Source organism: Grammomys surdaster, unplaced genomic scaffold (assembly GCF_004785775.1).
Source record: "Grammomys surdaster isolate TR1022 unplaced genomic scaffold, NIH_TR_1.0 126153, whole genome shotgun sequence".
NCBI lineage: Eukaryota > Metazoa > Chordata > Mammalia > Rodentia > Muridae > Grammomys > Grammomys surdaster.
This window is the reverse complement of record NW_021620961.1, coordinates 7,766,852-7,783,916: the sequence shown is the minus strand read 5'-3', so window position 1 is coordinate 7,783,916 and position 17,065 is coordinate 7,766,852.

Below are 17,065 nucleotides of genomic sequence, written 5' to 3'. Positions count from 1 at the left end.
AGAATGCAAATTGATCCATTCTTATCTCCTTCTACAAAGCTCAAGTTCAAGTGGATAAAGGACCTTCACGTAAAACCAGATACAATGAAACTAATAGAAGAGAAGGTGGGGAAGAATCTTGAATACTTGGGCAGAGGGGAAAAGTTCCTGAACAGAACACAGGTGGTTTATGCTCTAAGATCAAGAATTGACAAATGGACCTCATAAAATTGCAAAGTTTTTGTAAAACAAAGGACACTGTCAATAGGACAAAACAGCAACCAACAGATTGGGAAAAGATCTTTACCAATCCTACATCCAATAGAGGACCAATATCCAATATATACAAAGAACTCAAGAAATTAGAATCCAGACAGACAACCAAATAACCCTATTAAAAAATGGACTACAGAGCTAAACAAAGAATTCTCAACTGAGGAAACTAGAATGGCTGAGAAGTACCTAAAGAAATGTTCAGCATCCTTAGTCATCAGGGAAATGCAAATCAAAACAATCCCTAGATTCCACCTTACACCAGCCAGAATGGCTAAGATCAAAAACTCAGATGATGGCAGATGCTGGCAAGGATGTAGAGAAAGAGGAACACTTTTCCGTTGTTGGTGGGATTGCAAGCTGGTGTAACCACTCTGGAAATCAGTCAGGTGGTTCCTCAGAAAATTGGACAAAGCCTTACCTGAGGACCCAGTTATACCACTCCTGGGCATATACCCAAGATGTTCCAACATACAACAAGGATATATGCTCCACTATATTCATAGCAGCCTTATTTATAATAGCCAGAAGCTGGAAAGAACCCAGATGTCCTTCAACAGAGGAATAGATACAAAAAAAGTGTGATACATTTACACAATGGAGTATTATTCAGCTTTTAAAAACAATGAATTTGAGAAATTCTTAGGTAAATGGATGGAACTAAAAAATATCCTGAGGACACCCAGTCACAAAAGAACACACATGGAACTCACTCACTGATAATTGGATATTAGCCCAGAAGCTCGAAATACTCAAGATGCAACTCACAGACCACTTGAAACTCATGAAGAAAGAAGACCAAGTGTGGGTGCTTCAGTCCTTCTTAGAAGGAGTAATGAGCCCTTCCCCCAGCCTTGAGCAGGCTGGAAAGACCTCGTTTACCACAACACCGAGTGATAGGATCTAGGTGAAGTTACCCACCTTGGCTGCAGGGAACTTAAAAGAAGAACTGCCCCTGGGCTTGCCTTGAGATATCTCCGGCCATGACCAAGAACGGATTATCCCACCCATCTCTGGCTTAAACCAGAAAGGATTTTGGTAGGGCCTTTCCCTTTAACTTGAGAGCTAAACATTAAAGCATTGAGCCTTGATCAGAGAACTTTGTCTTGTCTTCATCTCTTCTCACCCTCCGTCCATCTTTCATTCCTAGCCTCTCTTTCAAGTGAACTTAGTTGATCTGTGGCCGCAGGCAGCAAAAATGCTTAATAGAGCAAATTTGGAGACAAAGTATGGGACAGAAACAGAAGGAGAGACCATCTGGAGACTTTCCACCTGGGTATCTGTCCCATGTGCAGTCACCAACGTTAGATGCTGATATGGAAGTCAGGAAGTACATGCTGACAGGAGCCTGATACAGCTGTCTCCTTAGAGGTCTGCCAGAGTCTGACATATTCAGAGGCAGATGCTCACATCTAACCATTGAACTGATCATGGGGTTCCCAATGTAAGAGTCAGAGAGAAGACTGAAGGAGCTGAAAGGGTTTGTGGTCCCATGAGGAGAGCAACAATACCAACCAACCAGAGATCCCAGGGTCTAAACCACCAGCCTGGGAACACATAGGGAGGGACCCATGGTTCCAGCTGTATATGTAGGGGAGGATGGTCTTGTTGGGCATAGGTGGGAGAGGAGATCCTTGGTCCCATGAAGGCTGAACGCTCAGTGTGAGGCAATTAGAAGGTGGGGAGATGGGAGTAGGGGGTGGGGTGGGGGCATATCATCATAACAAGATGGGAGGGGTTCCTAGGCAGGGGTGGGGGGAATGGGGTAAGGGGATAACATCTGAAATGTAAATAAAATATCCAATAAGAAGAATTATTATTACACAGATGTTCAAAGGTTGGTAACAAAAAACCTTCCTATTCACCCAGAGCTCTTGCGCTTGCAGCTTTACTTTTTAATGGTCCTGCTTGACAAGCGCTACACCTACAGACATATTTTAATGCAGTCTTTCTAGGTAGCTGGACATCAACAGTTCTGACATTGTTAAGACTGTTGTCATCGTCTGTCTTATGATCCATCAATCTTACTCTTGGCAAAACCACCACTGTCATAATGAATTCTGAACTTTAGATGTAGAACTTCTGGAATGTAACAGAAATAAAATATGATGTGTTTCTGGAGCATCAATCATGAGATCCACTGGTACAGACCTTGAGTTGGTGCTGTCCTAAATTTTCCCTTACAAGTTTGAGAGACATGAGATGCCTGTTTCAACACCCTCATACAATGTACTTAACACAGTTTACCCCTCACTGGATTGGAATGCTCAAATATCTGGCCAATGAGAATTATACATGAATTCTTGTGGTGTAGCGCCTACTTTCTTCTATGTCCTCCTGGGTTTTCTCACTAGTGGTCACTTTGCTGATTAGCTGTCCTTAGTGACATTTTGTTTTATGGGCCAGAAGGTGCTATGGGAAGGCTGGTCACACAGCTGCCAACACCACCTGGAGGACCTGATTACCTCTGTGAGACAGTTTGTTGTTGATGTTTGCCTATGTAGTATGAGCTTTGCACATCATCCTAGTAGAGGGGCCTGTTCTTTTCCTTCATCCTTATTATATCCTGCTCTTGAGTCATGTGACAGCATTGACCCTGTGCCATACTTCCCTTAGAAAAACTGGTGATCAGACTTTTATTTGACTTACACATTTTCGTAACATTTTACCTCATAAAGACTTAGCCAGTAGTCTACAAAAGAGCAGAGAAAAATCAAATTAAATATTGTTACCTCAACATGTACTGATTATCGAGATAAATATCAGAAATAAATAAATAGCCTATCATATAGGATCATCTACACTGATGTGTATGTGTTTACATCTGAGATACAGTTGCTTTCTCCTGCTTTTTATGGTGCTGGTATTACTCACACATGATTATTTTTTATGCCATTTCAGCAGGGCAGAGAAAATGCTGAAAAAGTTCTCCCTCGGTGTGATCACACTGCTAATAAGGGTACACATGTAAGCCTTGCTGCATTCAAGCATCCCTTGCAAAAATCCAAAGGGAGGAGCATGTTATTCCTAACCCACTTTGTAAATGCACAAATGCATGCAAAAGGAGACAATCTACACTTCCACAAGCATCAAACCGGGGAGCCACAGTGAAAACAAAACAAAAAAAATTTGTCACTGAGACTGCACCCTGAACTCATAACTGGTGTTAAGCGGTTTCTCATTACAAACCCTATGCATTCAATGATGTCTAACCACAAACAAAACTGAGAAACATTTACACAACCATATCTCGAGTAACAGAACATATGTATGAAGCTGTTTTTCCATGCATCCACATGTTGTATTTATCCCTTCTCCCTTAGCTTTTCTCCTATCCTAAGTAGATATGATCAATGAAGGCCTGGGACTGCAAAGGCTTTTAACGAAATAGTCAACTCCAGGCATAAGTACGTTCTAGTATCCCTAATATATACAGAAGGATGAGGTTACTCTGCTAATGCATATTTGCCTGATTTCAACTGGTATTTTTAGACTTGAAGTAGAATACTGCTTGACTGTTATTTTGGCCAGAGATGAGATACTAATCATATTCAAGGCATGTAAACACATGTTTGACTGAAATCCATGTAAAACAGCCTTTAGGTTATCATGTGGTGCTGACCATCCTTGTGTTCCATAAGCATCGTGTCTGATAGACTGTTGATTTCTTCACTCCTTTAGAAAGGTATTTCTGTTGAGGTGGCTTTAAGGTGATTTCTGGCTAAGAGTGCATCTGTGTTTAGTGTCTGAAGTACATGTCTTCAGTAATAGGAGTCTACCTCTACCTCTGGAGGCCAACAGGTAGTAGCCTCTATGTTTTCTGAGTCTCTTAAGCAACTCTGACCAATAACTCAGATAAAGGCAACTTATCCCTAGTGTTGGAGTTTGTGCATGGCTTTTGGCTCATGAAGGGAGCATTGTTAGCCCAGATGAGGAATTATTATTTAAACTGTATATGCATATTTATATATTTACTCCTTTGAATTGTAGGTATTTTTAGATAGTTAATAATATGATATGACTTTTAAAGGCATGCTTATTGTTTTGTTTTTTTTTTTTTTTTGTACTCCTCTGTCCTTCCTTGGTCAAGAAGAAGGAAAGCATAACTACAGCCGCCACTTTACTAAACCAGCATAATTCTTAGCTACATTGTAAATACTTGTCCTTATTCTCACAGATGAGTGTGGTACTCACCTCTCATTAAGGAAGCTGCTTATCATAACAGAGATCATTGTAGAAAATGGCAACCAATTAAAATGCAGAGTTGTGGGATCCAGTACCAACTGGTACATCTACACCACAACTCTACCTAAGGCTCAGCAAACACGGCAGAAGAATGATTTTAAGGGGGAGAGGATCAGAGTCTGCTGTAAACTGTGTCTCCTAGCAGTGTCAGAAGCTACACCCATAATGATTCACCAATGTGACTGCCTAAATATGAACTGAACACAAACACCAATGACGTGCTTATGTGGATGGGGAAAGCCAGCAAGAAATCAAACATACACAAAGAACTACAGAAATACTGAGAGTGGGATGTGTTTCCTGCAAAGGAACATACTGATTGGTTATCCAATACCAATGGTCAGCCCTGAAAACATACATACAAGTAACATTATACAGAACAAGTATATTGTATGTATGTGTGTATACATTTTATGTGTGTGTGTATATATGTGTGTGTGTATGTGCATGTATGTATACATGTATATGTATACATGCATACATATATGTATATATAATTAATGAAAAAAGAGGTCATGATTTCTAAAGAGATCAAGGAGGATTATACGCAGGACTTTAGAGTGGGGAAAGGGGAGGGAAAGAGGTAAATACATTATAATCTCAAAAACTAAAAAAAATACTTAAATGAAAATAAACACTATCTAGTCCATCTGTAATATTATTCTATAGCAATGGAATAACAAATTGGAACATTCCTTCTGTTTTAAATATCCAAGATAAACTGAAAAGAAAATTCTCTGTGAGCAAATACCTAGCTGCCCAGACCCTAGGGCCTCAAACAACCTGTATCTTTTAGCTTCACTACATCTCCTTCAGCATGTGCTTGTAGAAAAGTAAAGAACTTAATGAAAATAAATAGAATTGCTTTCAGAGGTACAAAAGTTTTTAAGGTCTCCCAATTCCAGAACAGGCTGGAGTAAGGCTACTGAAAGTTAAAAAAATAATAATAAGCAAATGGATAAGACACACTCTCTTAAAATCCCTCTAACCTCAAACATAATCATAGCTTTCTGAGCCAGGAGTAAAAAACATAAAAGCCTGGGCCACAGATGTGGTGTCAATGTCTTGACTGAATAAATAACTTCAGAGAACGATGGTGTATAGACATAAATAGATAATATAAATAAAATTAACCCCCCCCCAATCCTCTGATTGCTAATCATGAATGCAAGTAGCTGCCTGAAGATACCAAAGGGTGTTGGGTTTCGCCAGAATTGGAGTTATAAGCGAGCCAACTGATGTCGGTGCTGGGAACCAAAGATTAGCAAAAATTCCTTTGTAAGAGCAATGCTTCCTTGCTCTCCTTTTAATGTGGAGGCTCCTAAAGCTCTCTCAATGTGAACAGCTTGTGTACCTCTTTTCTCCTGGTAATCTCTGATCTCCTGTTTGTAAAGCCTACTTTTTAGACAGAGAATGGTAAGATCATTTAGTTCACTCAAAAGCATCCTTAGTTGGCAGGGGAGATGATGTGATCCCCGGGGGTGGGTTTTCTGTTGGAGACCTGGGGCATTTTGAGCTCTGGGATTTCTCCAAAGGCAGGGACTTCAACCCATCATTTGTGGTGATGGGGGAGCATCCATGACCCCCCTTGGCCAATTTTGTTCCAAATTCATCTCAAGAGTTTGATTTGAGGTCTTTGCATGGTTTTATGTCTCCACATTTGGACCTGAAAAGATATGTAGGTGACTTTTACATTTTCTATTAGGGCCATTTGACTGTGGTACAGCTCAGCCTAACAGTGTTTACCTAACATCTGAACAAACCTGGGTTCCATTCCCAGCGCAGCTAGACAAGTAAAGGCAATAAAAGGGAAAAAAGTGTCTTATTAGGATTGTTTGGCATTTTAGGTATTTCTGAAATGTTTTCAAGATCTTCCTCAAAATAGAATTCAATAGTGTTTACAAAAATTGACAGAGAAAGTTTATGGATTCTTACTCTCGATCAGGACTGAAGAATAAGCTATTCCTCAGTATCTTTACCAAAATGTATTATACATCCCCCACTCTTTGTAATACGCTCTTTGTAAGATACGAAGTAGGTACATCTTAAATAGTCACCCATGACTGATGTTCATAATGATCGTAATTTCAACACTCACCCTTGCCTCCCGCTGACACTTGACATCATTTTCCTCCAGTGCTCAGACAAACAGCACTTCATTTTTTCCCTCAATGCTGGCACACATTTGCCATTTCTGATGACATCATAAGCTCCAAAAAAAGAAAAGATTGTCTTGTATAACTAGCTATATTTACTAAGGAAGAAGATGCTAGAAGGGGTAAAATAGAGTCCCAGCTGCCAGGAAATCAGAGCATCCAGCCTTTTAGCTTCCCACAGAGCCCTTTCCAGATATGTAAATATTTTTAGATTTTTTTTTTTGGGGGGGGAGGCAGAGTTGTTTCTGTCTTTTCATGTGTCTGTGTGTGTGTGTGTGTATGTGTGTGTGTCAGTGTGTGTGTGTGTGTATGTGTGTGTGTGTCAGTGTGTGTGTGTGTGTGTGTGTGTGTGTGTGTGTGTGTGATTCATTTGGGTGCTTATACCTATCTATTCACAGGCCGGAGGACTACCAAGCATCTCTCTTTATTGTTCTCTACATAATTACCTTAAAACAGAGTCTTTCACTGAACCTGTGAGAGCCTTGATGATGTTTTCAGCTAGGCTTGCAGCCAGCAAACCCCAGTAATCCCCCTGTCTCTCCCTCAACCATACCCAATATTATTTTGGTCACATGGGTGCTGCAACTCTAAACTTATGAGTGATAAGAGAACTGAGCCATCTCCTCACCTAGAGTTCTCTCTCTGTCTCTGTCTCTGTCTGTCTCTCTCTCTCTCTCTCTCTGTGTGTGTGTGTGTGTGTGTTTGTGTGTGTTAAAAGATCTCTGAGCTCAGGAGAATCTGCAGTAAAATAATGTAGAAAGTGGAGTGTATTTTTCTCATTGCATTTTATATGACCATATCAATTACAAAAATATATAAGTATTACAATACCAAATAGAGAAGTGGTAATGAATTAATACGTTTTTATGTATTTTAATGTACTCTTAAACAATGAAAAACTGTAATGGGTTATGGCATTGCCTTTTCTGTTTTCTTTATTTATTCTCTATTTTTTAGAAAAGTAGTTAAAAGAATGAGTTTCAAGTTAAAGCACCATTACTCAGACTTAAGTACTTCATGAAAACTGAAGCTACCACTTCAGTAATTTATCATTTACCAAAATAAAATACATTAAATTTTCAATTCCTACTTTTCCACTGAATTAAGTTTTAGACACTAATAAAACCACTCAGTATTCACATACAGTGCTAGAACTGAGGCAAGTCAAGTTCTTTGGTATCTTTGCAGTGTGTTGGTATTATGCATACTTTATCTACTGTGTAAATAAGGGAAGTGTGTGTGTGTGTGTGTGTGTGTGTTACTAGCAAAGACAGAACTCCACTAAAGCAACCTCAAAATGTTCCTCTGTGTGTGTGTGTGTGTGTGTGTGTGTGTGTGTAACATTCTATCTCAAACTTTGAAGAGTAACTTCTGTGTATTTATAGTATACAACATTCAATAACAGACAGTAATTAAAGTGTGTCCATCTGAAGCTTGTGCACATGTTATTAAAAACTACTAATTAGCCATAGCAACTACTGAGTATATAAACCAGATAATAAACCTTTTCCTGTCCAGAGCGTTTTACCTTGACATTGTTTAGAGATGCTGGTGTGTAGGGATGATAAAGAGCAGACTGTCATCACTAGGTTCTGTTGCTGTCTCTTGAAGAATCACTTCGCTGCCTTCACCCTAGCTTTGTCCTTGTCTTCCACAGCCTCATGTTGGCAGTCTGAGATGATGCGACCCGGAAGCACATTTCAGTGGTTCTCTTCGGTGTGGATACCTGGCAGAATTTATTTTTCCTAAGTATACAGAAGCTGTTTTTTTACTCTACTTTAGTACATCAAAATCAGAGGATTTCTTCGCGCTAAAATGATGAATGGATTTATGCTGTTTTCTGAGCGATGCTAGGGACTTTTTGGTTTTGTTTTTAGGTTCTCAACTGAATACAATAAATTATAAAAATATATATGGAATAACAAAAGTAAAAGACCTCTCCTTTTTCATTTGCTATGACAACAACATAAGGGAGAGGGGAAAATTGCCACAGCAAACAACAGTTCTTCTGCTGCTCAACCAAAAAGAGGCCGCTCACACCAGTTCCTTGGCCCAAGTACATCTGCACTTTGGGAAGATTTCAAGGCATCAATAAGCCTTAACAGCATAACATTTTCTCCTGTTAGGTTGTTTAAGGGGATACAATTATACAATTCATGTTGGAAAGAGATCTACCTTTCTCTGAGAGACTGGAAGGCTTCAAATTTTCCAAGTACCATTATTAAAATTGTCATAATTAAAGAAATCTCACAGAAGTCACCTCTAATCACACCCATCCCTTTCTGCCACACTCAGAATTTTTCTGCCCTCACTAAAATCACCAAACAGTCAGGGTTCCCACCCATTCTTTGCTATCTTAACTTAAAACAAAAAGACTTTTTCTTATTTAAACTCTCATATTTTTTCCACTGCACACTGGCATATTTCCAGGTACACAGTACACAGACACTATGCTTGCCATTCTTGTGTGCAGTTTAGGAGTATAAAACACCATTTTAAAAATAATAATTTAAAAATCTGTCATGTAAAACATGTAAGGGTTGGAGAATCAGTTCAAGTCAAAAACACAATGTATTTAATAACAATAATTTTTAAAAAGGCAAACCATGGGCAATCTGCATGGTTCAACAGCTCGATGTAAGTGACTCTGAGCATGCAAGCATATCCTGGTGTTAGAAAGACTTGGTATGATGGGAAAACTTCTCTTAGTCCCAGTGCTTTGAGAAGAGTGGACTCTGGACTGTACATCACATCACTCGGGCATCACCATCAGTGGGCAGTGAGCTTGCAGGAGATCGTGAAAACAAATGCCCTGTTTGCTGAGAAACAGCCCTGCGCTTGACAATAAGTGGATGAAGCCTTTGCAAAAGCAAAAACATTCCTCAAAGGCCTCCATCGACATACTGAAGGAGGCACTAGCCTGTTTGCAGATAGTGACAGAAAACATTGTATCAGCTGAAAAGGAACTTTCTGTCATTTTTCTAACTAGCTTCAAGTCAGGAAAAATTAATTAGGAACTGGAAAATTTCCCAGGAGATTATTTTGTGTCACTTAAATATGATACAGTTGATTCAAATCACTGGAAAACCAGCAACATTTCCATGTTTAATATATGATACATTTTCATGGTATTATATAGTCTAGACTTTGTCCTTAATAAAAATGTACTTCTAGTAATTGAACCTGCTAATCGCTTACTTTGAAATAACTGTAAGTGTTGATTCTACTGCTAGTGAGTTTAACTTATGCCTTAAAATTCTATTATAATTTTTTTTAGATATTTGTGAAGGAGATGCATTCCACTCATACCATTTGGGCTTTACTTGGTGAATTCTAATGGTTCTCAATGAAACGCCACATATTAATGACTGTGAATATCTCCGTCTTGTTCTTATTGCCAGTTAAGACTGCAGACGTTGCAATTTCTGTGTGTATGTTTTACCGGCTTCTTCTGCAAAATAAGAAAATATTTAAAATCCATTTTCAGTTCATCTTCAAATTCCACTAATCTCATTCAGCTTCTGCTTGGGCAGGCAACATGCCAGGTTCCAATACGATGATCTGCTGCATTTCTCCTCTGCATTATAATTTTCTCTGACTTGGAGAACTGTGTTCTATAAATTCCATCGCATTTCACACACAGATCAACTCGGCAGATTTAGACAGCCCTTCCCATTCACACATCGCTGCACACAAAATTTCATCAAATGTTTTTGCTATCTTTCTTATTTTGCAAATGAAAATATGTTCTGAAATATTCTTGCTGAAAGAAACAAGAAGGAATCCCATGGAGTGTTTTTGATATCACCTTGAAGCAATTGTCACACACCATCTGCTGGTTTATTGAGCATACAGAGTGTCAATGCTGATGAATTCTCCTTTAATAAATGACACATATTGACAGCCACAAACCATGTCCTAATGATCACACCCGTGCCAAGATGCCTTGAAATACACCTGGCTTAAATTACACATGCGTCTTTCATATTTATGGAGTGACTAATGACCTTAGTCATCTATTTTTGTTTGTTCAACTAGGTGTGGGTTTCAATGCACCTGACAAGCAAGAAGGTTATATCTACTCTGTCTCATGGTCCTTGTGTCCTCTAAGGATTCTTTCTCTGTTGAGGATATGCAAGCTAACAAGATATTAGTTTAGTTACACATCATGGATGAGTTAGGAATGAAACTTGGTGCTTTACTACTGGATGGACTAAAATGAATGTGGGGCCAAGGGTGACAATAACTGTAGCAAAGACAAGGAGATTGTCTCATAAATAATTAAGACAAAGCAGAGAGTTATGACAAAATTAATAAACGAATCAAGGACTACTTTATAATCTCAGTTGGAGAATTGGCCTCTGGATGCACTAGCTGAGAGACTAAAACATTCAGTCAGATACTGGGTAACCAGCATTTTGAGATTGTTTTACATTAATAGTTCCATAGTGTTTATACTGCTGCTATTGGAGACATCAGACACACACACACACACACACACACACACACACACATGAACACTCATGCACACACACATACATACACATGCACACACACTTGTATGAGCACACACACATGAATGCACACATACTTACACACACAGCGATTAAGCTTGGGGAGAAGATTTTGTGGACAAAGGGTTTGCCATGAAAGCATGAAGACCTGATATGTATCCTCAGAATGAATATTAAAATAACCAGGCACATAGGCACACACCCATAATCTTATACTGCTAAGGCAGAGACAGACAGAAGGACCGTTGAGGCTTGTAGACCAGTGAGTCCAGGCAAACCACTGAGGTCAATGTTCATTGAGAGACTCTATCTCAAAAAATACAATGCAGAGGCTAGAGAGATTGCTCTTAGTTAAGCGCACTTGCTCCTCTTACAGAAGATCTGGGTTTGGTTCCTACCACTGACCAACGCTTTGAAACCCATGGAAGATTGCAACCCTCTGTAATTCCAGTTTCAGAATAGCCAACAGAGCCTTCTGCCCTCTATGACAATCAAGCACACATATGGAGAACATAAATACATATAAACAAATACTCAGGCAAATACAGTAAGAATAAATAAATCTTTTCAATAGATAAGATGAAGTTAATGATGAAGTTAATGAGAAAAACACCATGTATCAACCTGTGACCTATAAACACACACACATACACACACACACACACACACACACACACACACACATACATGAGTGGGAAAACATTACCATCTAGGTTCCTTAAAAAGAAAAGGAATCAAAATTAAGAAACTTTCCAAAGAAAGTTTCTTAGGAAACACTAGCCTTAGGAAACTGATAAGTTTACTTCTCTCTTCTAGAAACAACTACTTTTCTTTAACTACTCCTGCTGGGAGTTCACAGTAACTAGGTAATCAGGTTAGCTACATGCTGAATGCTTGCTAGACTCCATGCTAGACTCTGACTCCTACATTGGAAGAAATTATTAAAATCATGGAACTATTGTTAAAATAACTAGGCATGATGGTTTCAGCTTCTAGACCTAGCAATGGAGCAAGGGTCTTGGGAAAACTAGAAAACATCAGTCACATACAATATATTTACAACCAGTCTTCTTAGTATACTGTGTACTTTTAAAACCCAGTAGGCTCAGTGGGACTCTTGCTATTTTTCAGATGAAGAAAGTTTCAACTTGAAGTTGTAGTACAGCTAAGATTAAAGAAGAGATGGGGTGATTCAATTATACAAGTTGGCTTTGTCCTCTCCACTAATGGATCCTCTACCACTGGAGAAAGATATGACAAAAGGTTATACTTTTCTTGGTTATCAAGCATATATAAAACAGAGATGCACAAGTTTAAAACACATACATACAAACACACAGACATACACATATACACATACACACAATACAGATACACACACAACTGTTACTATAGACTATTTATATTCTTCCAAATTCACACATTGAAATATTGATTGCCAATATGACAACACGAGAAAATGGGGTCTCTGGAAATTATTTAGCTTGTGAAGACAAGGCCTTCATGGTTGGGATAATTTCCTAATAAAGAAAACAGTAGAACAAACTAGTTTGACATGTCATAAGCAAGTAAGACATTGTGCAAAGTGGCACCTCACCAAGTTGTGCGTTTGTGACTCGGTTGATGGTATTTTGCCAAGGCAGGCTGACCAGACTAAGATAACCATTAAAAAAATTAGCCTATACCTATGTAATATTATCAAATGTTAAACATCCAAAAAGTAGTTCAGCATAAAGAAACCTGGATATATTGGGAAATATTCACACTTTATTATAGTCTTGCATGGAAATAGAAAGCTTATAAGACACTGTATCATGTTAATTCGGTCTAGAAAATCCATAGATGTTACGTCAAAATTAAGTAGCTGTAATTGAATGGTAGCATTTTGACTGCTGTTCTTTGATGTTTTTACTCTTTTCCCAACTGTTTCCCAACTGCCTTTGTCTTACTTAGGTTTTCTATTGCTGTGACAAAACAGCATGATCAAAAACAAGTTGTGAAGGAATGTGTTTATTTGGCTACGCATCCACACTATAGTTCATTGAAGGAAGTCAGGAGAGGAATTCAAACACAGAGGGAAGCTGGCAGCAGGAGCTGATGCAAAGGCCATGAGGAATGCTCCTTACTGGCTTGCTCCTCACGCTCGCCCAGACTGCTTTTTTATAGTATCTAGGACCATCAGCCCAGGGACGGCCCGAGCCTCCTCTTCCCTCATTACTCTAGGTGTTTCCAGTTAACACAAAACTCTCCATCACAGCCATCATCTTACATTGTGGATACATTTAGCATGGAGGTGGGGTATGCCTCAGTCCCCTTGTGGAAATTAGACAACTCCTGGGAATAAGTTCTCTCTCTTATATGATAAGACCATATGATAAGACCTGGGAATTGAACTCAGATCATTAGGCCATCTTGATGTACCTACACAAACAAGTTCTTAGTCAATGCTGGGTGTGAACTCCAGATTTTCTGCCTCTGAAGTGTTGGAACTGCAGTTTGCTCAGCTTCAGTTGTCACCATAAAATTGTCACCATGCCCAGCTCTGATTTTTTTTTAACTGTTTAAAAGGCACTGTTACACTTAACACAAAATAAAATCTTTGAAAAAATATGAAAACAGGAATAAAATACAGACATATAGTAAGTAGAGTGCATGTAACAATGACAACCAAATGAAATTATTAAAATAATAATAGTTCAAGCTAAGTTTTTAAATGTGTGGTTGAGTTTGTCTACAAGAATCGGTGAGTGAAGCTCTCCAAGACTGCAGACTAGAACTCAGTAAGAGCTCATAGCTATGGCAGCTGCATTCAAGTTGGAAAAAAAAACAGAATATCAGAGGGAAAAGCTGGCCAGCTAGATCAGCAAGAAATGGTGAGTTCCAAGTACACATTTAGATCCTGCCTAAGGAAACTGGAGAGCAGAGAAGATAGCCAACATCAGGCACACACACACACACACACACACACACTCACACACACACTCAAACAGAGGTAGGGGGAGGCAAACATGCATTCTCAAACTACACATACCACACACACACACACACACAAATTAAACAAAGGCAATATATGGTTCAAATTATATAAAAGGGAATATATTCTCAACATTCTCCCCATTTTTAACAATAAAATCTTGAGGATATTAAAAACTGGAATTATAGGGAAGGGCCAGAGGATAATTCAAGTAGATTTCTTTCTAATTCCCAGAGCATCACTCATATATGTTATTTTAAAAAGTGTTATTTAGAATTGCAAAGATGGCTGAGTAGTTAAGTGTGCTTGCTGCTCTGACAGAGAAAATGAATTTAGTTCCTAGCACACACCGATTCACAATCCAGCTCACAATCCAGCCTGTAACTCCAGTTCCAGGGCGCTCTCTCTCTCTCTCTCTCTCTCTCTCTCCCTCTTTTTCTCTCCTTCCTCCCCCCTCAAGTGTGCACAAATTCATGCATGGACTTGTGCATACACACAGACAAATAATAATAATAAATCTTTAAAAATTTGTATTTATAAAAACACATCTAATAATAATAAATAATTAACACATTCTCTAATTATTAACAAAACTAAGGGTTTTGATAAAATTAACCCTCAATATCATTACTTCATATTTTAACGGATTTATTTATTCTGATTTCCTTAAGATATATTTGTATAGTTATTCAAATAATTCCTGCTATATTTACTATTCTGTATTTCTTTGACAGAGCATTAAGAGGAATTTCACTTTTCCTGTTAATTGTAAGTTAATAAGATTGTGAATACTGTGTACATTTTGTCACAGATTTGAAAATAAGGTGCTACTTAAAGAAACAAAGAAAAAGACACTTTAGGCACATCAAACTATCTAATTAGAGGAAAATAGTATTAGAACAGGACATGTGGAGGCTGCACCCACAAGCTCTTTCTTAAGTTTCAGAGCTGTAACTCAGTCTAAAATAGAACATATAGAATGATTTTTTTCACTGAAATGAGGAAGGCAGAATGATTATAAAAGCTTGTAGCTTTAAATAGAAAAAAAAAGAATTGGAAATCTAAGTTTTAGAAAAGATAAAACTTTCTACTTTTCGTCTAACAGGACAGGAAAATGATTTGAAAATTGTTGTTTTTCTAAATACTTTATATTTAAGTATGAAGGTTTTAATGGACACCTTGACAAAATCTAGAGTTATGTGGCATATGGGTCTCTGGCCATACTTCTAAGAGATTTTCTTGACTGTGTAATTTGAAGAAGGATACCCTCCCCAGATGCGATGGTACCCTGGACCCCTGGAGGCTGAAAGAAAAGCAGAGGTGAAGGTGATGAGCACACATATATCCCTTGTTGTCTTGAGATGGTGGACAATATATGACGAACTGCTTCCAGCTCCTGATGGCTTGATGTCTTTGCCCTTGTGGACTATAACTTGGAACTGAGACCAAAATAATTGCTTTCCCATTAAGTTGTTTGGGAGAGGATATCTTATCACAGAAACAAGAAGAGAACCCAAGACACTCAGTAGTTTAGAATGTATTTGGTAGAAATGGGAAGACAGGGGTTCAGTTTCTCTTTGTTTCCCCAAACCATTAAAGTTTCATCCTAAAAGACCTTAAAAATCTGAGCAAGTGGTCAATAGTGTTTCATTGAGAAATTGTTGATAACACTTGGCTAATGATTGACTTTTTTTTTAATTGCTTGAATTTTGGTTTCACTTTCTGGATGAGATTATGTACTAAGGCAATACATTTAATTTTTTATAATCATAAAATCCCTTTGAACAAAAACAGATACCAATGCAATTCTGATTCAGTGGCAAATGTATTCAAATGTATCACAAACAAATATTTCTTTGCCTGTGTTTAAAAATCATTTCATTCATCCATTTTAATTTTGAAGCAGAGTTGGAGTTTATTAGATATGTTTCTCAAACAGATTGTACAGAGTCTGACAGAAATAGAGATGACTAAGTAAAGTTAAATGGACCCATGAGTTGGGATAGGCTTTTCAAATTTAACTTAATTGTTGAGTATCCAAAGAAAACCCCAAGATAATGATATAAATGTCTGAAGTGTCCCTAGAAATAATTGTTGAATTGCTAAGCTAATAGAATAGGAATGGATCAATTCAAAGGCTGCAGTATATATTTCCAGGAGTAACTTGAAATAAAATGAATTCTAAATATTAAAGTTTATTACTGTATAAAAGTACAACCATATACATTTGAAACACAGAAGCTAATACTCAGACATGATAACATGCATAAGTAATTCTGAATCAGATATTTTAAAAGTATAGCAATTTTCCATGAATTATTCCAGAAGTTATAACTAAGAAATTAATTATTTCCTTTGTGAGTGTCCTGGAAATTAGCAACCCTAGCTGTCAAATGACCTTGCAGACATTACCTCTGGAAGACAGCACACTACGCCATGTATCATATCGTTCATACCCTTGTACTGTACTGAACTCCAATTTCAGAAGTTAATTATCTTGAAGACATCAATAAATCCTGTACATGTGTATGACTCTTAATAACTGCAGATAATTTATGGCCTCTTACGTCAAATGTTGAGGAAAGCACTTGAGAATAGACTGTGAATTAAGCAGAGATGACATTTCATGGGGATTAGCTGCTACTGTTCTGGAATCTCAGGCCTATGGAATGTGAGCTAGATCAGTCACCAACTATTCGCCCTCAACAGGCTGCAGAGTTTTCAGTCCACCCCCTCCATAGCTTGTGGCTGTTGTGTCCAACATGCTATCTCCATTGGAGTCTCTACCACTCTTTCCTAACTGCTTCATGCCCCACCTCCCAGAATATATTTAATTCTGCTCTCCTACACACACACACACACACACACACACACACACACACACACACACACAAACTCCTCTGTGTTCTCCCAGGCTCAGCATT